At 38.4% G+C, this 27,069-nt stretch overlaps 1 long non-coding RNA gene across 1 annotated transcript; it reads left to right on the top strand.

The window, feature by feature from the left end:
* Positions 1 to 963: 963 nt before the first annotated feature.
* LOC140226239 (uncharacterized) lies at positions 964 to 11,290 on the top strand. The gene is made up of 4 exons (XR_011900919.1): positions 964 to 1,091; positions 7,032 to 7,083; positions 8,845 to 9,045; positions 11,186 to 11,290. It is a non-coding gene; the product is annotated as an uncharacterized lncRNA (long non-coding RNA).
* Positions 11,291 to 27,069: the final 15,779 nt, after the last annotated feature.

Genomic DNA, 27,069 nt, shown 5'->3' with positions numbered 1-27,069 from the left:
GTTTTATGAAAAAAAAAACACACACACACACTTAGGAAAACATCTTTGTTCTTAGAATAATTAAACCCTAATCAAATCATAATAGTGGGCAGAAAGGTTTGCTACAGGGCGAACAATCACATACTGAGGCAAGGAGTAAAAACATGTTGCATAAACATTGGCATTCAAAATACAGGAAACAATCTGTATTACAAAGACATATTAGCCGGGTTCACACGTACATCAATTAGCGGGATACAAATCTCGAGATTTGCATCGCGATCGTCATCCCGAGTTTTTTGCACGTGTGGACAGAAAAAACCCGAAAATTAGCGGGATAAGCATCGCGATGCTAATCCCAAGAAATCTTGCGCTGGTTCGTCAATTAGCGGGATAATTGGCCCCGCGCTGGTACGTGTGAACGGTCGGGATTAGAATCTCGAGTTTTTACATCCCATCATGCAATGCGCATATCACAACAGCCAGTGCCGTATATTATACAAATATACCAGGCCTGAGAGGCTCTGGTTGAAACTATGCGCATGAGGTGACTTCAGTAGCACTATTTTCTGAGGGGCGCAGCCCCGAAGAAAATAGTGCTACTGAAGTCACCGAAGGCACATAGTTTCAACCGGTGCCTCGAAAAATTGGCCTGGTATATTTGTTTTATATCCCTCCCAATGAATTTAAGAGTATTCGACTGCTGGTATTCTGTAATTTACCTCTTTTTTAAGGGCATCTTGCTTTACTTTTCAAAAAGATTGACTAGTCATTCACGCTCGGGAAAGCAGCTCAGCAGGAGGGCAGCGCGTACGCGTACTATGAAGAGACAATTGCGCGCTCAGCCGCTGAAGTGTACTCGGTGCATTGCTGTACAACGTACTGGTAAACATGCGCAAACTGCAAACTCACTACGCGCTTCATACATGCAATACGCCTACGCCTATCCGATCTGTCAACAAGTACGTTCGGTTGCCATGCAGTGCGGTGATGTGCGTGCTCGAGCTGATCAACGATGTGACTGTGAGCTGCAGTTGATTGTGTTTTCTGTCGTCTTCCTACCTAGCTGTCATGTCTGTACATGAATATGGACTATCATTTCCTGTTAAAATGCAAGTAGGCCTATACATTGTAAATTTGGGTAGCATTCAGTAACAGCGTATAAGGTTAGATTAGGCACTGGAAAAATTCTAGCAATTAAAGCATCGAGTGCCACTGTAAATTCGTGTGATTCGTACGGTGTTCTAACGTAAACAGTGAACAAGTTTATCTAGACACTCTAAAAAATAATTATTAGGAATGAGATTACGGGAAATAGGGCATACTGTTAGACAGGTAGAACTAACGTATAGGCTTAACTAGCGCTAACGTTAGAGCAGGCCTACTATCTACTGCAGTTTCGTTTGTCAACATCTTTTGGGTGGATCGCTCGAGTTAAATAGTGAACTGCGAGACCAACTTTCAAACGGCGAAGCATGAACTCCCCAAAGGCCTACGGTACGTCGAAGAACCCTAGCTTGCTTATTGTTGTCTAATTATAGATCTACGATATCGCCTACTCTGTTATAACGTAGAATGAGGGCTTTATAAGAGTCTGAGTCTGAGTCTCTCCAACGTAACCCGTGTCGCATTGAGTGTATGCGTGCCTTGTGGTTCTCGCGAAGTGCAGTGATCTAAGGCGCCGCGATACCCATTCATTTGTACATGAAATCTCTCGCGAAGCGAAGGTGCTGCGATACCCATTCATTTACACGTGAAATATTTCGCGTCGCGACGCGAAGCAAAAAAGGCGCGAAAATCACCAGCGTGGTATAGTTTTTACCATTTCCCTAGGGAGTATAGTCTTTTTCGCGCACTTGTATGGTAAAATTATGTTTTGTTGTTTACAGTGCTCTCGACCAATCAGAGGACGAGATGCATTTTGTGAGGGATATAATAAGATATATACGGCACTGACAACAGCGAGGCCTCTGCGAAGAGGTCCTTCACCTCTTTGGAGAACAATAACAACAGCGCGCGAACCACACCACTGACGCGTAAAAGACAATGGACAAAGGTAAGTGCGCACAGGTGGTGATAGAGAAGGGCGCTGTGTGACCCACTTTGCAGGCTTTGCTGTTATCTCTATCGGCAATTAGCGGGATAATTCGGTACGTGTGGACGCTCGCCAAATTAGCGGGATAGCGATCGCGATCGCTATCCCGCTAATTCGGTACGTGTGGACGCTCGCAAAAAAACTCGGGATGAGCATCGCGATCGTCATCCCGCTAATTTGTACGTGTGAACCCGGCTATTATCATGCACAACTTTGGTAAGATGTCAACTCTTGAATATTTATCACATTGACCAAAACATTGACCAAAACATTGGTGCATATACAGTACATTCTGTTGTTTCTGAACTTTGCACTGAAGTTCTTTGTGTATGTGTGTGAATGTTTCAGTGGTGTATATATATTGCTCCATGTTATCATGGACAACTTTTAGTAACATGACAATGTTTTCATGCTTCAATATTAATCATATTGACCTATTTCCCTTGGCAAGTAATGGGCAGGTTGACTCTGTTGCAAATGATGCATTTTACAGGCAACACAGCAGAACCTGAAAAGCTTCCAGAAGAAAATCTTGATCTTGATGAGAGCGTCTTAGGGGAGGAAACAGATGCTCCTGCTGACGGACCAGGCTCCTCCTTCAGCTTTCGTTTCCTAGCGAGATTCAGGCGTTTGCTATCTATCTCTTGTAGCACGTTTCATGGAATCCTATTTAATACAATGGAGAAATGAATAGCAATGATTAGCCGTTGGATTTTGTTAGGGGGAAAAAAGGCTAAACGCGAGGGGAAGGGGTTGAACATTACACTCAATAAATGTACGGTAGACTATTGACTGCCAATATTTGAATCTTGTAAATACCATAGGCCCTAGTACTATGCCAGGTATCAGATTAACCATAGCAAATTAATCATTAAGAACTCATGATCATTGTCATCATCAACTATTTCAACTTGTAGTTGCAGTGCAATTACTGATTTTAAATTACATCTTCAGCTTTCAGCACCTGATCACAATATCAATTATCATAATTATGAATACAACTGCCTAATCATCATTAATACTAGTAATCCTTGGCCTTTCACTATCACCACCACCCACTGCTTTATAATTTGGCACAACATAATGGTACCGGGTAATCATATGTTTTAGGGAGTTTAATTGTTGAAATTATGTTATTGTCATTGTTGGGTTTTTTTTTTAGACCTATTTATATCAAATATTAATAAGTTAATTTAATGAGATGCTAAATGTGTGTTTTGAGGGGGGATTCGCCAATTTCGGGGTGAGAGAGACAAGATGGATTTTTAACATTTATACTCCATGGCCATGATTATGAAAACATAAATTTACATGCAGTTTAGACCTTTTTCAATCCAGTCCTCACGGGCTGTGTGTCAAGATTTTTACAAAACAATATCACTGATAGCTACATCAACCTAACCTGGGCTATACATAGAAAAACATGTAAAATTACATCTAGGCTACATTATAACGGCGCTATGCCATGCCAAGCTGAAATTCAAGACATCTAAGACATCATGGTAATTAACATTATGCATATGAGAGAGACTGCACTGCAGTGTCGACTGCTACGACTGTACGCACGTAAACTAACCTGTAAATCATCCTAAATTTATGTAGGTTGCAGTCAGTCCCCCTGAGCAGCTGAATCACTTCGTTCTGGTCTGCGATTTCACGGTCTCCTCCACTCAATTTGATCCACTCTTTGGCACACAAAAAAGTTTTCGTGTATCTTAGATTGGTCATAGCCGTGAAATTTTCAAACTTCATCGATGTTACATGCATTCAACGCATCTTAAAAGTTTCGGCAGAGCAGACGACGTAGACGCGTCGACAGGCTCACAGGGGGCAGCCATTTTGACTCGGAAACAATAATTCTCGATTCGGATTGGATAACATACATCACATGATCGTTCGCGAATGAATATCGCACACGGCAAAGTGTACACATTCAGCTCCTCAGTGACAAAAAAATTCACTGTTTCCCCCTAAATTACCAAAATACTGCAGGAAGGTTTGTGTCGAACTTTTTCCTGTAGCCTCTTTGGTTATTTGTTTACACGTAGCTGTGGAGAAATTTTAGTGCCGCAGTTGTCGGAACGAAACAAGCGAAAAAACCGGCTCACCCCATGGCCTAAAATAATCAGCCTGAAAGTTGAAATACTGAGCAGTCAATTCCATCTGACACAGAGACCACTAATAGCATCATGGAAAGAAAAAAACAAGGTTCATCAAATATGCCATTGGAGTTACTGTCACCCGTCACTCAAAACAGATAGCCTCATTCCATTGTATGTATCAGAGCAACGGGAAATTCAGAGATATTAATGATTACTACGCAGACACTGACATTTTAATTCTCCTGATGGATCTGCTACATCACTGGAAAAGGAAATAAGGTACAATTGACATTATTGAGAGAGTATGTTCTGCAGTTCGTTGCGAAAAAAAAAAAAAACGACTAAAGGTCTGCTTTTTCATGCCTTTCATGGTGCTGGCTGAAGTTGATAATTTGAGGATGTCTCAAAGAGCAGATGGACCAAGAAGTTAAAGTATCTAAACCTTGAATCATGCAAAATGTGCAATGAGTACAGTCCATGCCTTCTAGAAGTTTGGCGTGGATGACTTCAACCAGGACAATTTTCCGCTTTATCCTCGTAGAGCCTTGATAACAACACACACAGAGAACAAACCTCGTAAACTCTTACAAGCTAATATGTGCCTCTACTACAGAGAAATATGATATAGGGTCCTATTACATTGTAGTTATTTCCAGAGGGTATGCATAAACTGTTCAATTATTATAAAATGCTTTGAGCTTCCTCTACATCAACGGTAGCCACAAAATTCATTATCATGCTTATATAGCAAGAATGCAAAAGTCATTGCTTCTAGAAAAAATTAAAACCAATTTTCCCTTGTGTACAGCCTTCAAGTGCTGTTACTTTAAAACACATGCATGTAATGAGCCTAGAAGACATTATCTAAGTTACTATCCCATGGATTTTTAGAGTACAGGGCTAATATTTTAAATTCTACAACCAAATTGTCTAAATGGGGCATTTAGTCACTCAGACACAGTTATTAAGAGGTTCTTTTGAATGTCATTTGTTTTGACATCAGAATCACATGATTTCCCATTCACAAATTTTACCCAAACGCTGTGCTTTTAAAGGGATGTTTTCCATGGCAGCCATTTTGCATTTCAACATGGCAGTGTACCTACAGGATAGGAAGCACTCCCGCCTACTCAGTTTACTGAAGTGATTGACTTTAATACACATGAGTGTTCCAGCATGCTTGGGTTTGCAGTTTACAGATTTTACAGCACCAAATATGGTCGAAATCCATCTTGAATTTCAAGAGTGGAGGCCAATACGAATAATCCATTATTACAGAATGAATAGGCCCTATGTGTGTGTTTTTGTGAAAGAATGTACACTGTATATACGCCACCATAAACATTATGTGTATGTCTAAAAGTGGCTTGTAATCAGAGATATTAGCTGAAAAGCAGCCATTTTGAATGTTAAGATGGCAGCCTCGAAAGTGATCTGCAATTTCAGGGAGAGGAAAAGTGCATCTGAATTTTTAATATCATGAGCCCGGTTTATGCCCGAAATGTGAACTTTCTGTATTGCTTACAAAATGAGATATGGGTCAAAATATACATTCTAGAATGGTGGCCATTTTGAGATTCAAGATGGCCACCTTTGATATCAAAATGAACAACCGTTTCAGAAAAAGATGTTTCAGATTGTCTGATAGCATACGCATGTTCTGTGCCCAAAATTAGAACCTTATACAATGCATATGATATGAGATACAGGCCCAATTACATTTGTTGTGGTGGCCGTTTTGGATTTCAAGATGGCCGCCAACGAGAATGATCCATCATTTAAAATAAATGTATGTAATATCAGCATGTCTGTCATCATAAGCATGCTTTTGCCCCAAATTTATACTTTCCATAATGCTTACAACCTGAGATATGATTAAAATACATTTGGCTATGGTGGCCATTTTGAATTTCAAGACGGGTTCCTAGAAATTGTATCAAAACTATCTACAATATCAGAAAATGATGTATCAGAATGTCTGACATCATAAACATGCTTTTTGCACCATATTTAAACCTTCTATAATGCTTCAATTATGAGAATTGAGTCAAAATACAGTTTGCTATGGCAACCATTTTTAAAATTCAAAATGGCGGCTGAAGACGTGGTCGGAAAAAATGGAACCAAAGTTGTTGTTGTTGCTGTTGTTGTTGTTGTTGTTTTTTTGTTTTTTTTTTTTGATTCAGCGCCCCCAAATTGACCAAGTTAGCTAAAAAATCAATTTTGGCACCAAAATCTCACGGGACCCAATATTTCGACATAGCAGACTGTACTATAACTCTAAACACCTTAACAGATTAACTTAACTTTCTACGGTTCGCATTACTTTCTTTATAAAGTTCCTTCGGCAATGAGCAGTATGCTCTTTTCAGAAATATATATTATATCCTGTATTTCTGGTAAAACAACACCCTTTAACCCTCTAGTTTGTACCACAGAGTCCTTCTCTATCCATGGCAGTCTCATGGTACAGTCGTTGCTTCAGCAGGTTTCACGATCATGCTTTGCAAGGGCATACTGGCTGCGTGATGTTGTCATAGCAACGGCTATACTGAGGAGGAACGAGGAAGCGTATACTGATGATACTGATTAATAATGCTAATGAATAAATTTCTAATACTCAAAAACACTTGAGAAAGAATGAACTGGTCGAAAATTTGTATGCCGAAATAAACTGTTGGTGAATACAGCAAGAACTTGGTTTCAGTTTTATATTTGATTACATGTGTGTGTGTGTGTGTGTGTGCGCGCGCGCGCGTGTTTGTGTGTGATTGTGGGGGTGTGTAATAAGTACATCATTGCGCTACAGCAAACACCATAAGTTAATTGCATTCTCTTGTATTCATCTACTGCAGGCCTTCATTAACCTGTTGGTTCTGTCCCTCGTCCATATTGGAACATCGGCAGGTAAATAATGAATTAGCATTCATCCATAATGTACCATTCCGGAAGGTGATTCCATTGACCGACGAAGGGCTTCGATGCTAGCTGAGGCTAATGATCTTACCTTATTATCAAGCACATCTAATTTCATGAATTGTTCATTAGACCATCGATACATTTCTTGCCAGAAATCATCATTTTATTCATCAGTCTAACAACCCCGATTTTTCAGCGTATCATTTCTTGGAGGAAGATAATAGTTGGTTATTTCCATTTATAATTCTCACAAAATAGGGAAAAGTATGGCAATTGCTGCACAGAAAATTAACTTTGATCATTACTAAAGAACAAGTCGCGAAACTAATGATTAGTTGCAAATTTAGCAATTAAGAGGCTATTGATTATCCTACAACCATATAACGCAATCAAATGTAAAATTATAAGTAGTTATTCTAATTTCTGAAGTACCGACAATAAATTGAAGCAATCGAAAGCTGCAAAATCACAAAAATGAGAGCTACTCTGCTACTTAGCTTTTTCATCATTTAGCCACATTGTCAGTAAAATTTCAACGGTTAAAACGCATGGTAAAGATTGTCGAGGGTAAATACTTCAGAGGAAAATATGTCAAGGGTGCAGTTGCAAGGATTAAAAATGCTAAGGGTAGAAACGTCCTGGGTAAAATATCGGTACAAATGTTGGAAGTAAAAATGTCTGAGGAAGTACGTCAGTGAAAACAAAATGCACGAGGAAAATATTAAGAGCAAATGTCGGAAGAAAATCGTCACTGGTAAAAATATCACACACAAAAAGTCAAAAGGTAAAAAGTGACGTGGCATGGCAAAAAAAAAAAAAAAATCTTAAGAATGAAAATAGAAACGTATAACTTTTCAATGGCGGATGGGGGAGGGGCGTCCTTTTAATTTTTTAACAAAAGAATTTTTAACAAAAGAAATAAAAACAAAAAATGAAAGGAGCGAGTGGGCCACACCCTTTACTTTTTAAAGAATTCCTCTTTGTCAGCCGATTGTAGTGGCACCAGAAAATTGCACTGAAGCATTTTTGTTCTTGTTTGTTTGGTGTTGTTGTTGTTGTTGTTGTTGTTTTTTTTTTTTTTTTTTTTTGCTCGTAGGCTGATGAAACCCGGAAGTGGCACCAGAAATATTTTTTAGCACCTCTCTTTACGGAATTCCTGGACCCGCCCCTGAGTTTGCATTGAAGATGGAGCCCGCATCTAATATTTTGCGCAGCTGTTAGGTAGCTTCATATCATGGTTTTATGACAGGAAAATTCTGTCAGCCATGTCAATCACTAGCCGTTCTGGGCAAACATTTGTAATGATTACCACCATGACCACGGTTTTTTTTTTTCCACTTTTAGTAGGCCACTGTACATCCAAATGCTTATTTCTTGTGAGCTATCTTTCGTAACGCAAAAAGCATAATCCAATAGTAAGGTTCATCAGTTATTTCCAAGATCTTGGCAAATATTATATGGCAAATCTTGGTTACGCCATTGTAGTTTGTGTCTCCGTTAGGCATGGGAATAGGGTCGTTTACGCACTTCAAAAGCTTTTAATAATAGCTTGAATTCGTCATGTTCATGCCATGCACGAATAGCTAACGCTCCCTCTTTAATGAGAGAATTAAAATGAAAACTGCATGATTAATATTGCTGTAGTTAACCAAAAGCAGTGTCTCTAGAGTTAAAGTAAACGACTAAAATTGTCCATATTGTTCATATTTCCACAGTTCTATCTCTTATTGCATCTTTCACATTCAACAGGAAATGGCGCATCGAATGGAGACTTGTGTCCAAATGCTGTGTATCGCGAAATGAAAGACGCTTGTTCGAATGTATTCTCGGAAAGGACTGGAAGCTTCATCAGGCTAACTCCGAAGTACGTCCCACTAGACCATCCTAATTATGACGTTCTTGTTCCGAGAGAGGCCAGAAGGATGACCAATTATTACTGCGCCCGCCCAGGTACTGTAGATTTTTAGGTAACATGGATAACCAACGTACATTTCTCACATCATTGCTATCTTCAGTGGTTATGATGTGAGATTAACATTCCGTCATAATGTAATCTCTTACAACAACATTATACAGGAATAATGCTTGGGGATATACTATCATTTTCGGTAATCGGTTGTAAGCGCACCCCTTCTTATGTAATCATTATTAATAGCCGCTAGCACTTCGGGAAATGTGTGTCCGTTTCCCTCTTGCTACGGAACCAGGTGAGTACCTTCATCTTCTGCTTTTTCCATTGAGATCAACAGTGAAATACTTGTTTGATAGGATCGGTGGCATAAGGCACGTATCTTGGCATCTTAGAGTCATCTCATACAGCTTCCGGACAAGAAATCTATGGTTTACGGTATCAAAAGCTGCAGAGAATTCGAAGAAACCAGCACCAGCGATCATCTTTCTCAAACCCTTCTGAAATGAATTCAATTTGGTTCACTACTTGGACAAGACTTGATTTCCTTGGACTGGAAAGCGTGCTTGTTAAGGGATGGTTACGGTTGGGGAACAGCCTTTCAAACATCTTGTAAGTATATGATACAGTAGAGAGATTGGTTGTAACTCTTTGGGATTTGGGGTCTTTTCCCGGCTTCAGCAAGGCAGGGACTTTGGCTTTCCTCCGTAGTGTAGGGATGTTCAGCTACTGAAATAATCCACGGATTGACCTGTTCTCAAAGGACATTGTCAAGTTTACTTCTGTTACTCCCCATAGCTTTGATGGCATCACACCGTTCTCTCCAATTGAAAAGTATTGTGAAGTCTTGTGACCATAGTGAACATGCTGCTGAGGCCTTTGGGAAGGCGGTCTGGGTTTCCTTGGTTGTTCACAAGGAGTTGGTGATCAATTTGATCACCCGTGACCTGTGATCTTGGTTATGGCTTTTTGTAGTCATTGCTGAGGACTGTAATATTTTTAAGGCTTTTCTGCAGCTGTGTGTCAATCAGGTGGATGCAGTCTTGCCATTTTGTCTTTCTGCTTTCAGATTTGCCCAGCGTCTAGATGCCTGCGATGAATGAGTCGTTCTCAAAGCGCTTGTTGTTTGTTGTTGTTGTTGTTTGTTCTTTCCATCTGAGAAGATGGCTGGATAGCCCACATTCAGCTACGTTAGCTGGTCTCCATGGGGTCCAGTTCGATGTGAGGTGGGACCACTTCACCGGGTTAAACACCCTGCTCTTTGCGATGAATGAATGAATGAAGCGGGGTCTTTTACGTGCATGAGTTGTTACTCTCTCATACACGGGACCTCCATTTTATGTCCTATCCGAGGGACAGAGTATTTTGCCTCTTGCTAGAGGGGACGGTATGCTTACACACAACATTGCTCAGTCCAGACTCGGGTTCGAACCCTGGCCATTAGGATCGTGAGGCAGATGCGCTACCGACTGATCCAACTCACCGCCCTGGTTATGTTCTTGGTTCAACACCTCTTCTCCTCGTCTGTAGGGATTCAATTTCGAGGGGTACTGTGACATCCATCTCAATCATTGTACAAACATGTCGTTGTCGTATTTGTTTGGAAGAGTATGCATATCCTTGGTCAGGCAATCTTTTTCTTTTCCCTCGGTAGCCCCCTTTGATACATATAGCACGTCACACACTACAAGAACATTATTAGAATGCAATTCAAAACATAGAAACTGATGTTACGTTAATATAATGGTGATGACCAGCTATTTAACACAAAGACACAAAAACAAATTACGGAACGTGGTGATGACCAGCTATTTAACACAAAGACACAAAAACAAATTACGGAACCATTTTAAGTAAATTCTTGTAAGTAGGGCATATTTAGCGATTATTTTTGTTAGAGGCAATTTTGATGCATTGTAATATGGAATTATATACACGTATTCAATGGTAATATAGATCACAATTCTTAAAACGAAAGTTTAAAGTAACTTATACAGTCGTTTTCAACTTCTAGGAAAAGATGTCAACAAAAATCTATAACCAAATACGTAAGACTTGACACAACAGTGGTAAAAACATTGGACGTCATGCATCTGTGGTAAAAGTAATAGATGCAAAATGATAGAGCGTGTACCACAATCTCACCTTTTGTGAAATCAGCATGCTTTTTTTTTCATACAGCGTGCGTACCAAATCCGTGTGGAAATTGTGGAAACTGTTCTGAAACTTTGGTCGACTTTGAGTGCCATTGCAGCAGGAATTTTACCGGAAAGACATGCTTTGTTGGTAGGTATGAAGAGAGGCTTCAGTGATGAAGGCCCAGATTTCAAAAGAAAGAGGGAGGCGCGTGGGACCGACAGCAAGCAACCAAGCCCCTTGAGACCGATACTATAGGCAAAAAAAGAAAAGACAAAGAAAAGGTCCACGAGACCTACACTGTGTACATTAATCCCGGACTCGTAAGCCTTCGTGTTTGCCTATTATGTACACTGTAGGCCTTATTGTTTCTTTTTTTGGGGGGGGGGGGGGGGGAGGGCGCAATGTTAGACTCATGGGCCTTATTTGCCTGGTGTCGAGCTCGAGGCGTGTATGACTCGTGGGCTGTATGACTCGTGGGTGTCGGACTCGTGATGTACATCCGACATAAGCTGTGTGGATTCTTACAATTGTCCATCTTTGATATGCTTATGAAATTATCAGTGTCATACAATACACCTATAGTTCTAGATAGATCCTCTAGTTTAGTACATATGAAGGGTTTGTTTGCAAAAACCGATAAGTCCATTTTTGAAGATTTTGAAGTACGATCTTTGTCATAAAGTACAAAATAATACCTTTTAAATGATATATCGGGCACTACATAAAAGGTATATTTTTGAAGTTATGGTCAAAAGAATCAAAAATTTTCTTATTATTCTCTTTATTTTTCTTGACCTTTAATCGCAAATATCTCCATTTGGCAAATATGGACTTATCGGTTTTTGCAAACAAACTCTTCATATGTTGTTTCTTTGTTCGTTGTCCAGAGCTCGGTACGTCTTGTAAGATAGTGTTCATAATTCACAAAATAATAGTTAAAATCAAATATTTTAATCCAAGAACGGCCTTTTGAAAGGTTGCATCCTGTAGATTGATGGTGCATTTTGAGAACTTTAGCAATCTAAGAGTAATCATGGAGGCAGTGTTAATTAAGCTGAACTTGGAGCTCCATTTACGTTATTTTTTTTTCTTCGTTTTGTTTATATTATTGTCCCAACAGCACAGTGTCCAGAGGGATGGTCTATGCGTTACTCTGAGAGCGAATCGTGCTATCTTTACCAATCCGACACTTTGTCATGGACCTCCGCCCGGGACTCCTGTGTTCAACTTGGCGGATACCTAGCAGCCATTCAGACTCCTAAAGAGATGACGTCAGTGAGGGAATATCTGACGTCAATTTTCGTTGACCAATGGGTGTGGATAGGCTTGAATGACCGCGTCAGCGAGGGAACTTTCACATGGACCGGGTTTGGTGGCGCTCTACCCCTGTCCAGCAGCTTGTGGAATCCCGGCGAGCCAAACGACGCTTTGAACGAAGATTGTATCGTGACAAATGGATATAATTTAAATGATGAAGCGTGTCACGATCTTCATCACTACCTGTGCGAACTCCATCTGTGATTAACAAGAACATTTATATGTTGTTTTTAGATACTTTTTTTCTTTTCTTTTTTCGGTTCGAATAGCGACCATCCAACACTTGTCTTTTTACCCATATCCTGCATTCTCATGCACAATTTGATTTTCTCATATAGATTATGGATTTGGATATGATCGGGTATGTTTTCATCCCAAATACAAGATACAAGATACAAGACACAAGTTCCCCGTACTCATCACTCGTGGGGCAACAGAACTTTCACCCAGTCTGGCTCTTCTCTCTGGAACTCAAAGCCTTTGAAACTGAGAATGGAGACCTCTTTCCCTCTGTTCAAGAGGGAACTCAAGACCTTTTTATTTCAGTAACTGTGCTTTCTTTCAATTGGGATGTTTTCCTGAATGAAGCAATGTGGGAGGAGGTCTTACCTTTCTGCGCCAGGAGTGCCACTGTGTGACAGACATGGCGCATTACAAGACTCCATTATTATTATTATAAACATGATATGACTTTCAATAATCTTTAAAAAAAATGATGATTAGTTTCTGGATTTTTTTCTTTGTGTGTGTGTGTGTGTGTGTGCAATCAAGTGATGGTAGTGATATCCACAATATTCTGACTCCTAAGAGTATAATACTTTTGTTTTAGATGGTGTTGGTTCTTTTTTTTTTTTTTTGAAACACTATAACTGGATCCAGTCCAAACAACTCGAATCAAATATGTTAAAGATAATATAAAGTTTTGGTACCTCAAAAGTTTCCCTGAATTTCCTTGTCTTATTTTGTGTTTCAGGTTAAAGTACCTTTCATATAACTAACACTGTGAGACCTACTCGCCCTAAAGTGCTCTCATGTCTTAGTAATCATGCAATAATGGTTTCGTACCAGAGCCGTTAGTTTGACTCGCCGCCATTACGGCGGCCAGGTAGTACTGTACACGTATTGTACGAAACCATTACTGCGTAATAACTGCGACCAGAAGCCCCATACGCATAGCTAACTGCGACCAGCAGCCCCATACGCCTAGCTAAATGGGGCTGCGCATTGTAGCATTCAGGATCATGACAGACTATAGTATCGCGGGTCAATATCAACTTAAAATCCAAAAATTTCTTCAATTTGAAGACTTACCAGTTAAGTTGAAGTATTGAAAACAGGCTTCGGGCAACGTTTGGTTCTGCCAATAGTCCCTTTCTGTTCGGTCTCGCCTTGGGAGAGCTACACTGAATTGACGGCCAGCGCATGCGCACACAGACATCCTATCCGTTCATGGATTTGAAATTTGTGCGCATGTGATGTGTGCGCATGCGCTGGCCGTAGTATTCAGTGTAGCTCTCCCAAGGTCCTCTCGACCGAGTCACATTCAGTCATCAGTTCGAACAGAAAGGGACTATTGACAGAACCAAACGTTGCCCGAAGCCTGTTTTCAATACTTCAACTTAACTGGTAAGTCTTCAAATTGAAGAAATTTTTGGATTTTAATTTGATATTGACCCGCGATACTATAGTCTGTCATGATCCTGAATGCTACAATGCGAAGCCCCATTACGCTATGCGTATGGGGCTGCTGGTCGCAGTTAATTGCATGATTACTAAGACATGAGAGCACTTTGGGGCGAGTAAGTCTCACAGTGTTACTTATATGAAGGGTACTTTAACCTGAAACACAAACTAAGACAAGGAAATTCAGGGAAACTTTTGAGGTACAAAAACTTTATATTATCTTTAAAGATAGTCAGTTTGTTAATATAGGTTTTCCCGCTCAATTTCATACTTTTGTTATTCAAGTTCCCATTCCGAGCATTCAATTTCACGCATTCCACGCTCGGAGCACTGAATCAGCAATCAAATTCAAAATCCGGTCATCCGAATTCACTATCGGAGCATTCGAATTAAAGAGAGGAGCACGCATTTCAGCAATGAGCATTCAAATTCATGTCAAGCTGGCGGAGGAATCTGGTCGGTCATTCAAATTCGTGAATAGGCAACCATGTTCAAAATAGCTGCATTCAATTTAAATGAAGGCCGGAATTTAGTTAGTTTAAGCAGGCAGTAGAGGTCCACCTGTTCATTGACAAACATGAACTCGCGCTTCACGAAAAGGAATAAACAGGCACATGTCCCTCTGATAGGACATAGAATGGTGGTCCCATGTGTGACAAAGCCACACCTCATGCATGCAAAAGATCCCACTTCATTTAATCATCGCAAAGAGCAGAATGTTTAACCGGGTGAAGTGGTCCCACCTGATATCACTGGACCCCAAAGAAGACCAGCAGCTATTGCAGCCATCTTCTTAGATGGAACATGGAACAAAGAAACAAACAAACAAACATTAGGCACTGTATATGCCTACAGACGAGCATGATACGGAAGGTTGGTTGATACCTTCGGAATAAAAAGCAATTTCGACTAGGCCTACAATGAAATTGATAACAATGAACATTGTATACGTCTTATTTGTTGTTTATTTCTATCTTGTTGGTTTACTTTTTGCGGGACTATGTGAGGTCATTGTGTGTCAGTTTGTCTTTAAATTGATGCATTACCGTTGTGGTTAGTGTTTGAGCGTTGTCAGAATGCATGCAGTATCATCAAGAAATATGATTGGATTGTTGTTATGTTGTTTGGATGCACTGCTGATTAGACCTAACAATTTAAATTCTTTTGTTTTTGTTTTAGATGAATAACAAAGAATACATGAGCAGAGAACAATGTAGAACCTTTGAACAACAACAATAATAATTACACTATTATGCAAGCTTTCATTGGTTGCGCATGCCTTTCTCCTTTCTCAAAAAAGTATACTCCATTTCCATCGTTAAATTGATCGCACGAAGTAGGAACTTGATCTCCTGAAAATGAAATTGAACGCTCCAACCAAGCTCATCGTAACTATCACATAACTATCGCGAAAATTTGAAGGCACGAGTAGGAAATGCAATGCTCGCATTTGGAAAATGAACGCCCAATCGTGAATTTGATTTCACGAAAACGAAAAAGAACGCCCATAAATGAAATTGACTGCTCGGATTCTGAATTTGAATGCCCGAATACTTCCGCGTGCGTGCGCTGTGTGAATTTGAGTGCACGTTGATGAATTTGAATGACCAAAGTATGAAATTGACCGGTAAAACCTATATTATGAATAATTTTGATCGCTGTAAATCTTTGTTATTTCTTCTTAATATCAGGAGTGTAAGTAGATATTTTGCTGATTTTCAGTTATTTATGAATACGCATGTTCAAAAATATTCATCCGTAATAGCACTTATCGAAGTGCGGCTCTCTCAAGAATGGAATATACCACCCTCTCCCTTGAGCACTGTAATCTCACTTTTAGAAATAGATAAAGCAGGTTAGGAGGAGGAGTTGCTCTGCATGTTTAAAAAACACACAAATAGTAATGTTGGTCTTGAGAAATCATCTCTTACTAAAGATATTTTGAGTCGTTTTGTTAAAATTTTAATCCTCGGCAGTAAAAATGCATAATGATTCGCTTCATCGATAGGCCACCTGATGCAAATGCCGAAAGTCTATATATATATATATATATATTTTTTACATTTTCATGGAAAATTTTCTTCAAATTCCATCAAAAGTGTGCACCAGACCTTTGAAATTCATTAAAAAAACTCAAAATCTTCCTCGTGTTGGGTGGGGTTGGGAACCTTTCTCGACTCATTCCACTTCTACATTAACTTAGTACAAAGTGAAAAATACAGTGAACCTCCGTTATAACGAAGTCCTCGGGACCTGCAGTCTTTCTTTCGGTTTATCAAAATTTCGTTATGACCAAATAAGAAATAACTAATAAAGAACATAGAACCAATCATGTTGCGGCATGAATTTCTATTTCGTTATAACCGGAATTCCGTTATAACCGTGTTCGTTATAACGGGAGTGCACTGTACACCACATTCGGAAATCTTTATTAAAAGCTATACACATTATACTGAATATATACGTTTCTCCCGTTCTATTGAAAATTGTCTCCTGTATTTTTTCTATTATTTACGTATGATAGTGGTGTCGGGATCAACACCAGCTCTTTCTCTTTAGTGTCAGTTTGTTCTGCTGAAATCTTTGTAGGGGATTAGATGAATAAACGGACTTCATTTTGACTTTGAGATGTCCGGTCCAGTCACCAGAGACCTACAGCTTTTTGTTTTTATCGGTTTTTTTTTTTTTTTTTTTTTTTTTTTACATTTTGTAATAATTTGATCAACTTTTTCGTTTCCATTGACCAGCATGTCACCGCTTCTGTCGAGCCCTGATAACCACCTAGAAGCATACAAAATTAGTATGTTCATTTATGTAAAAGTTATTATCCCTTTATACTCTCTAGGTATTTCTTGCATCCACTTGTTGATACTACACGGGATGTAAACAAAAAGGAAAACAGAAATAAACCCAATCCAACTCAAATCAAAGCAGCATTCATTATATAGGCGTATCTATTAGCGCTCTAGCGTATTTTAATGCGCGTGGAATGGATTTACAATTGTTGGTTTACTCCATATACTGTATGTTAAAGCCAATCATAATTTCTACCCACAAACACAACCTTAACTGTAATTCTTATCCCCACAATAAACTAAATCTAAAATTGTATCACAACCTTAAACCTTATCCAAATCCTTGGAGAAAACAAGACCGGAGCTATTGTCGCTTTCGCCACTGTCGTGTCACCAAAATGATAGATGCAGTTCACTCTCGTTATAACAAACAAGGTTGTAACGAAATTTCGGTTACAACGAAGTAAAAATTCAGGCAGAAACATTATCCACTCTATGTATTTCTATTGTTTATTTGTGCGGTTGTAACGAAATTTCGATATAACGAAAGAAAACTGACTGTCCCACGGACTTATAGTTATAACGGGAGTCAATTGTATATACTGAGGAGAGAGGCAAGAGCTGGTGATGATTTTAGCAAACAGGAAGTTGATCGATGGCACATAATTATTGCAGATTTTCATTATACAACATCGCGTCGTGTCAATCAGTCTCAGTGCCAGAGGCTGAACCTTGTTTTACCGTCCACCCGATGTTTTTGATGATTTTACCCCATTTCGAGGGTGTTGATTCCGAATCTGTATGATGCAACTCTTGCATTCTTCAGCATCCAAAATTTGAAATTTCCATATATTTCCATATAAATGGTGTAGAATTGGAGACAACAAAAACAAAAATGAAGTTTTACCGTATATCGAGTGTGCTGAATCCGAATCTAGTTGATTCAATTTGTGTATTCTTAAGGATTCTAAGGTACTCAATATTTCCTTCAAAAATGGAAATTCCCAGATATTTTCTTTGCAAAGGTGAAAAATGTGAAAAATTTCTTGGTCTTAACCTATTTTTTTTTTTTTTTTTTGGGGGGGGGGGGGAGGGTGCCGAGTCTGAATCTGGATGAAGCAACTCTTAGATATCCAAAATAGCCGCCCAAAATTGAAATTTTGAAATAGGTATTTACTTATAGACCTGAATGGATTTGAAGTATCGATGGTTTTGCCCTTTTACGAGGGTGCTGAATCCGATTCTGGTTGTTGCAAGTCTTGCCTCATTGAGATTTTGAAGATATTCAAGATGCCGGCCATGAATATGAAAACTGAATATAAACAAATCTTAAGTATCCTAAAAACCTCAAGGATTCAAGAAATATATATATATATATATATATATATATTATATACAGGAAATTACATTTTTGGCTGTCATCTTGAATATCTTAGAATCCGCTCAAGAATGCAAAATTTGCATCATCCAGATTCGGATTCAGCACATTCGAACTATGATAAGACTTCATTTTGTTGTAGTTGTTTTTTGTCCAGCTTTTTACCATTTACAAGGGGGTAAATAGGAATTTCAATTTTTGGTGGCCATTTTGGTGACTATTTTGAATATATCAATATCTTCAAGGATGCGAGATTTGTATCATCCAAATTTAAACTCAGCACCCTCGAAATAGGGTAATATCATTAAAAAAAGAAAAATCGGGTGGACGGTAAAACAAGAAAACGGCCAAAATCCGAATTTGGCATCCAGATTAAATCAGCCTGTCCTCTTGTGTGTGTGTGTGTGTGTGTGTGTGTGTGTGTGTGCCGTTTCCAGGTGTACAATATAACATGGTTAACAGTGAAGAGCGGCAGTTGTTTGTTTATATATATATATATATATATATATATATATATATATATATATATATATATATATATATATATATATATATATATATATATATATATATATATATATAAATCCTTATGACCCTTAACGAAATGGATTCTTATTTAATTTGACCACTACAAATATTTTACTTCACAAAATCCAACATGGAGAGTCTCTTTCAAAATATTTTCTGAGCTTTTTGAATACATTTGGATACATTCTGGACTAGTAAGTACCCTTGTACCCGTTTGAAGCAGGCAAAAAATTTCAGATTATAACTTCAATTCTCTGTGACTCGGGAATGTAAAATTTTGTTGTTGTTGTTGTTGTTGTTGTTAGGTTTGATAATACACATTTTGCGGATTGTTATACAGCACACCTTGCGTTTTCCTGTTCCTGTTCCTTCATTCGACCAGGAAGAGCGAGAAAGGGAATGAAGATAGTTTCAATAACAAAACGTATCTCTTTCTCCTCAACAAAACATTGTATTTTTCAGTATAGTCAAAATCGACTGCTCACATCTTTCCGTTCGGAAAGGGCATCTTATTACACCGTGTAACATCCTGTGTCTTTGTTCGCCTTCGTAAAGACACATACACAAGCACGCATATGAACGCACAAACGTTATACTTCGGCGCCAGCTGACAATTAAATTTTTTCGTATTATTGCACTTTGTAATTCTCAGCTTATTTTTAAAGATCGTGCAGCGCGGGATTCAAAGAGTTACAGTGGTGGCCCGAGATATTTCTCAGAATGAATTGTGCACAACACACACAGACGCCAAATCTCCACTGGAGTCAACCGTTATCGACTCTTCGATACACGTACAATGTGTTCGCTGACCAGTGCAATTCCTAATTTTGTATGCACCCTAAAGTGGGCGGCTATTGACAGTGAATTGGTCAAACAATGAATTTAGACCCTGAATACCCAGTCTTTGATAAAAAGTCAATCCAATTGTCTGGATACGGAGCTTTCCCACCCTAATTACCTATCGGCCCAATATTCCACATAAAGGGAATAATAATCGAAATAATCTCCCGTGTGCTTTCATGATTTATTGCCTTAATACCTACATTTCTATGGGGCAGCACTGTCCTATAGTTGGAGTTATGGTCGTAGTGCATGGAACGCTTTCTCGCGTTAAAACTCGGAATGATAATGTGTGATGAGGCGATCAACTGACAGAATCACGTGATGTCAACACGACGGTTGAAACCGAGGTGATGCCTTTCTACGGAAATATGTCCCATGAATGATTCATGAGTTCCTCTATAAAAGCTAGATACCATCAGAGATTTTGCCCGTGGTAGGACACCGAAAGTTACGCATCCTCATTCTGTATGTTTTTTCTTCTATCCAGTGATATTCAATTGCTTCATGAATACAGGAATACATGTACCAACCCCACTTTAGCACCTGCACGGAGTAGCCATCAGTCATACAAATTGGCCCTCTCGTCGAAAGATGGAACTTTTATACCTTGGACAGAAGCATAGGGATAATAGGGTAAGTTTTATGATAGAGAACTGTGTTTAACTACATTCGGTATTTGATAGTTTATTTTATTATGGTAACGGCTGGCAAAAACCAAAAAATAAAGATATGAAAAATCATTGGTGTAGCACTATCCGCTATGTCGCGCCACGTTGATAGAGTTTGGCTGTTTGCTAATCATTGGACAACCTCAAGCATAACCACTTATAACTAGGAAAAAGTGACATTACATCAAATGGAAAGGTGTTTTTTTTTTTTTTTAACCACAAAGAGTAACAGAAATGAACCTGATAGGGTGCTGGTTGACGTATTGTAAGAGAATTCGAAAATATTCTTGACGACGGAGTACCAATAGACTCCTTTTGTAGGTAGAAAAGTAACATATCGAGACAAGATTGAAATTTGATGTTCAAGTGGCCGTTTCTTTTTTATATTTCTTGTTGTGTGCACAATCAAAGAGAGAAATACATTGCTCGGGAGCATTCCTTACATTTTTTTTTTTTGCTATGCATAAAAGGAATGTCATAGTTACGTGCGACAAGGGGTGCTTCGAGACGATAATTGTGTGTCGAGCAAACTTATGCTTTCTCAACAACAACAACTACACAAATTCTGAGAATTTTACGAGATAGAGAGAAATCGACAAAGTCAAACATTAGAAAGGCACGTTATGTTTTCATCTGCACGTTTTGATCTGTCATTGTACTATCTAGAGTAGAAATCGACTGCTGCTTTGTGGGAAAATGGTTTTCCTCAAGAAAATCATACATTTTTCGCTGATGAAGGAAAAAATATAAATTTCTGTATTTTCAATAGATCGTGTCTAAATTTCAAGAACTGCAATTATTAGAAATGTGTCTTTTCCGTTATTTATCTGCAACGGATCGCAATGCAATCTGAGTAAGAAAAAAAAAACACATCCACATGCTTATAGAAATTGTAATCAAGAGGAAACACACATACGCAACTGTTAACCTTTTGAGTGCCACATTGATAACCTGTCCATAGGTTTGTGTGTGAAATTTATCCCCTTTGACTCCTGGCACAGAAAGGGTTAAACAATAGATTTAAAGACTTTACAAAAGCGTTAAATGATTGTACACTGGCAATTTAAAGAAAAAGAAATCAAATCTGGATAAGATAAAGTATACATTAGCCTCCCACAGAAACACAAGCACCCACCCAGACACACACACACACACATTCTCACACAGATACACACTCCTACAAACAAAGCATTTTGCAATGTATTTTAAATGAGTTGACAGAGGTGGCATTTCGAATGAAGTCTCGGATATTGTTCAAAATATCATATCCATGAGAGTGATTTATTTTCAATATGCAGTTCTAAGCAGACTGTTGTTAAAAGTACAATAAATTGCCTTTCGAGTTTGAAAAGAGGATAGCAAGTTAAAAGGGCATTGGGTTCAGTCCATTAACAATTTTCTACTTAAAAAAAAAAACCACACACACACACAAAACTGGTACTAGATTCTTTGGATTATCGATTACCAGTATAACTTCTGAAGCATACCGGCACTGATACAAATTCAGCAAATCTGTTTTGTTACAGTTGACTGCAGCCCTTAATTCCTCATACAAATAGAAGAATCTTACCCGAGTGTAGCATTTCAAACCGTTCCTCACTGGAACCTGATACACCTGGGGTGTTTCACTAAGCTATTCGTAGGCTAAGAACGACTTTAAGAACGACTGGAACACGTTCTGATGTATTGTACTTAGCAGAATTTCAATAATTCTGCACAAGAACTGATCACCAGTCGTTCTTAGAGTTCTTATTGTTTTATGTTGACCAGAAAATTGACATTGATCGAAGGATTAAATTCTCAAAGTATTTTTTCCTTTTCTATTTTTATTCTATTTTTGTTTAAGTTACCCTTTTCCAACGTAGTAGTGTGCTTGTTTTGCTATGAGACTCGTATGAAGACGTAGGTAGCATCAAGGCTGAGCTCACTAGATTTTTTTTTTTTTTTTTTTTTTTGCTTTCATTGACCCCATTCAGGGATTCTTATAGTATACAAACAATGAATGTTTATGAGTACAATGGACAGAGTATTTCATGAAATGAAAGATGAAATGATCAATTGAACGAGGCGCAGCCGAGGTGAACGGATCATCAGTTCAATGTTTCCAGGTTAGCATGCCTGTACAGTGTCGGGGCGATCGTTAACGTACGGGCCATTAACATAAAACTTCACATTACTTGAATAAGAGACCATTCTGAAACAAATAATTTTCACACAACAATAGATATATAATGTACTCTTAAATGAATCCCACAAGGATTGGAACAATCATCCTTCAGCATTCCCACTGATTCCCACTAATCAGTTACTAGCCATCCCCTTTAAGTATTTTGGCCATAGTCTTTTGTATGTATGTCATATAAATCGTTCTGAGATGTTTCATGCCCGATGTGGTTTACAGCCGCTTTCCCCATTTCAAATCTTTCAGCTTCCAACCACCATCATTATTTTTCCCTCTCTTGCCAAGTACCTAATTTTACGTCACGGTGCGAATGGCATCCTGAATTCGGTTACAGCTCATTATTTCGAAGATTCGTTATTCCGAAGGTTCGTTAATCCGAAAATGAAATAAGATTCGTTATTCCGAAGGTTCGTTAATCCAAAAATGATATAAGGTTCGTTAATCCGAAAACGAAATAAGGTTCGTTAATCCGAAAATGTAATAGGGTTTGTAATTCCGAAGGTTCGTTAAACCGAAAATGAAATAAGGCTCATTATTCCGAAGGTTCGTTAATCCGAAAATGAAGGTTCGTAAATCCGAAAATGAAATAAGGCTCTTAAAATTCCGAAAACAGAGTAAAATTCTTGTTGTGACAAAATATGGTGTTGTAATTATTGTCTTATGCGTTCGTTGATACGTATGCGCATATAATGTGTGAGTGTGTGTATTGAGGTCAAGTACATAGAACCTTTGAAACTACTGTGTAAATGCCAATCTTATCCGCTCTCACCCCCATTATCGTCGCTGTATCGCCTCACGTTTATCGGTAGTCTAAAATTCATCATCATCATAATCATCATAATAATTCAGGAGAGGCATGTTCACTTTGAAAAGGGGATGCCAGCATACTCATATACGAACACATATGAATACACATATATTATGTAAACAGGCACACACAGACACACGCGATTCCATACAAACTTTTATCGGCGACATATAGAATGCCGTCGTAATTTGCAATTTCATTTGCACATATTATACTAACGATGAAAGTAGAGGTATTTTCTCCTTCGGAGGATGAGCTCGCCCCCTCCCACTCCTTCTTCACTTCATCATCATTGTCAGGATAATACATTCATTATTTGAAATAATTACCGTATTCTGCGACTCTAACATATCTCAAGCAGGAAAAAAATTCACACATGCGTGGACTTAAAAAATAAAGGCTTTTAAACAAATAAACAATCAAATATACTGAACAGGCAGATTTCAAACGTAACATCTCTTTTAATAAGTTTCACTGTGAAGAGTGGATTGTAAGCGAACTTGTCCTACCGATCAGTCACAAGGTAAGAAATTATTTTTGCATAATTCAATAAGAAGTTAAATGCAGTTCTCCACTTTTTTGTGTGACATGGTAACACATGGAATTCATGTCGTTATGGTAACTGACAAAATGTAAGCCAGTGCTGTGTATCATTTCTAGAAATCGTAAAGTTAAGTAAAGTGGGTTTTAGGCTCCATTATGATAGCCTTTGCCATGACACTAGTTGTATTATGTATTATCAAAAGAAACTGCAACGTTTTGTGTAAAATCCGATTTTGGACACATAGTTAGATGTACTGTTTGGATATTCAAGTTACAGTACACATTGTTAGAAGTGAAAAAACAAAACAAAAACGAGTTGTCAGTTTGCATGCATTTCACTTTCTTTAAACATAAGATCTTTTTTTTTTTTTTTTTTTGGGGGGGGGGGGGGGGACCGCGGCCACCATCATAAAATAAACGGAAGGCATTCAAAACTAAAGGGAATGGTATAGTATTGGCTGAGAAGGGGTGTCAGGTTTCCAACTTTTTCCATGAGATAATGAGAAACCTCTCATGAAATATGAAAGAGCACGCAATTCTACGAGGAATTCAAAGTTTATTCGATGAAAATTGGTTTTAAAAATGGCAGAGATATTCAGAACAAAGGGATCCTAATTAAACGTTGGACCTACCCCATGCTCCTTTTGTTTGGCCCAATGTTTTACTTTGTATTTGGATATCTCGGCCATTTAAGCCGATTTTAATATAATACACTTTGAATTTGTATTACAATTGTATCCTTTTTAAATTTCACAGGTGATTTCTAATTATCTTGCAAAAAGTTAAAATTTGAATCTCCCATCCCAACCAAAACTATACTATCCCTTTAGAATACCTTGTCTGTATGAAATAAATCTCTTTATAAGACATTAATACCCCAGACACCCCCACACACATACACGCAGACACAAAATAAAAAGGGGACTAACTGCAAGCACCTTACAAAAACAAAACACGCCCCGTCATTTGATATTGATACAATAATTAATTCGACAACAACAACAACAAAACATATACGTATACATGTTGGTGATTATATTGGTCGTTGTCATACACAATATGAATATCATACCGAGTGCTGAAAAATAACCATTATGAAGGTGGACGATGTGAGATCATATTTACACAGAGCCGCTGCATGTCGAAGATCCCGACTACACTAGTATGGGGAAGGTGGGGCATAATGGAGCACTTTATTTCAAACTTGCAATATGACGCCGTTACTGTTGTTATCATTAAAAATCTGGGGTGTCTGAAAATAGGATATTGAAAAATCACACAGTCCCCTATGCTCTAAATCCAATCGCTCAAGTAAATAATTCTTCAGACTGAATTAAAATCAAGATTCTTGATCTACGCCACTTCTTCACGCAATACGACGTGCTTTACCTGAAAATATACACGTGTATCATTCTCCCCAGACACAATATCGAATTTTCATTGCGTAATATTCCATCAGGTTTTTTTGATTACGACAACGTATTTTGTCATTACAGTGAGTTTATGTCTTTTTCGGAATTACGAACCTCATTTCATTCTCGTATTAAGGAGCTTTATTTCGTTTTCGAATTAACGAACTTTCGGAATAACGGACCCTATTTCATTGTCGGATCAACCAACCTTCGGAATATTGAAAACGGACCCTATTTCATTTTCGGATCAGCGAACCTTCGGAGTAACGAACCTTCGATATAGCGAGCCTTATTTCATTTTCGGATTAACGAACCTTCGGAATAACGCCACAAATGTTCGGATTAACGAACCCTTTTTCATTTTCAGATTAACGAACCTCTACGTATAGGGACTTTGCGTGTTTCGGATCAACGAACATTAGGAATAACGAACCTTCGGAATAACGAACAGCACCCGTGAATTCTATGTTTATTCTAACAATGTTTCTCCCGGCAATGGGCCGTGTGTTCATTTCGAAAATCTATCCTGTATTAATAGTAAATCAATAGGGACTACCGTTGCATGCTTTTTCGTTTGTACCCCCGGCGTCAGGCCTCTCTCCCCTTGGTTGTTTCCGAGTACATTTGTTTCCACAGCAGGCGCGACGCTCATTATATTATTACGTTTTCCACGTGTATATTGGCTGTATGTTGTTGTCATAGTAACAGCTATACTGTGCTAGGAAGCATGCGATAGTGTGGATGCTGCTTACTGATCAATAACCCTAACGAGTCAATTCCCAAAGCATTGGTCTTCATAAGTTCTACTAATTCTGATAATAATGTAATAATTATCTATTCTGAAAAGCAACAGCTTGGCCTTCAATGTGCAAAGTGCAAATGAATTGAAACCATGGCAGTTTGTGATTAACCACGCCACGTACTATGTCGTCGTTTATCATAGCATGTTAGAGATGAGACACCGACACCCCCCCCCCCTCTCTTCAATAAGCTATCTCTCTGTCTTTATTTCTCTTCACCCAAATATAGTTTGCATATCCTAGGAAACGTGATCAATTAAAAGATTATGGATATCATTTTCGAAAAAGAATTTGTCACAAAATGCTGGAACATTTCAATGGTGGAAACGAAGAGAAAACTTGATTGTAACGTCAAAAACTACAGAGACACATGTACCTGTTTCATTTTGAACTTGATATCATGCTGTTGTATTCAGTGTATTTTAGTGCCCTTAGTGGTCTCATAAACGAGAATGTTTAGTGCATATAGGTTAACTCATAACTTACCGTTCTTTTTTGTTTTGTTTGTTTGTTGTTGTTGTTGTTGTTGTTGTTGTTGTTTGTCTGTTTGTTTGTTTGTTTGTTTTGTTTTTTTGTTTTTTTTGGGGGGGGGGATTGTAGCTACAGCAACAATACATAATATGCATAATATGCACAAATATATTTATATTATAAATATATCTGTGGGACAGGTCAGTGTTTGAAACCTCATATGACACGGTGATGCCTATATGTTATGTGATATGATATAATCGTGTATTATAAAAAAGTGTGTTATATACACAATTTCTTTTTCTAATTTCCTCCCTCTCTGCACCTGGAATTAATTGTATTGCGGGGGGGGGGGAGCTTTTTAGTAAGGGGGGGGGGGCTAGTTAAGTAATTTGGGTCATGACTAGCAAGCAAGCAAGCCAAATTAAAAAAAAAAAATAATTTGTGCCACTTATTTCCTTACTCGCCTGGCAAAAATAAGAAGGAAAAAAAAAACTC

This window comes from Diadema setosum, chromosome 3 (assembly GCF_964275005.1).
Source record: "Diadema setosum chromosome 3, eeDiaSeto1, whole genome shotgun sequence".
NCBI classification, from domain to species: domain Eukaryota; kingdom Metazoa; phylum Echinodermata; class Echinoidea; order Diadematoida; family Diadematidae; genus Diadema; species Diadema setosum.
The sequence above is the reverse complement of the archived record's forward strand: the minus strand, read 5'-3'. Positions and strand labels throughout refer to the sequence as shown.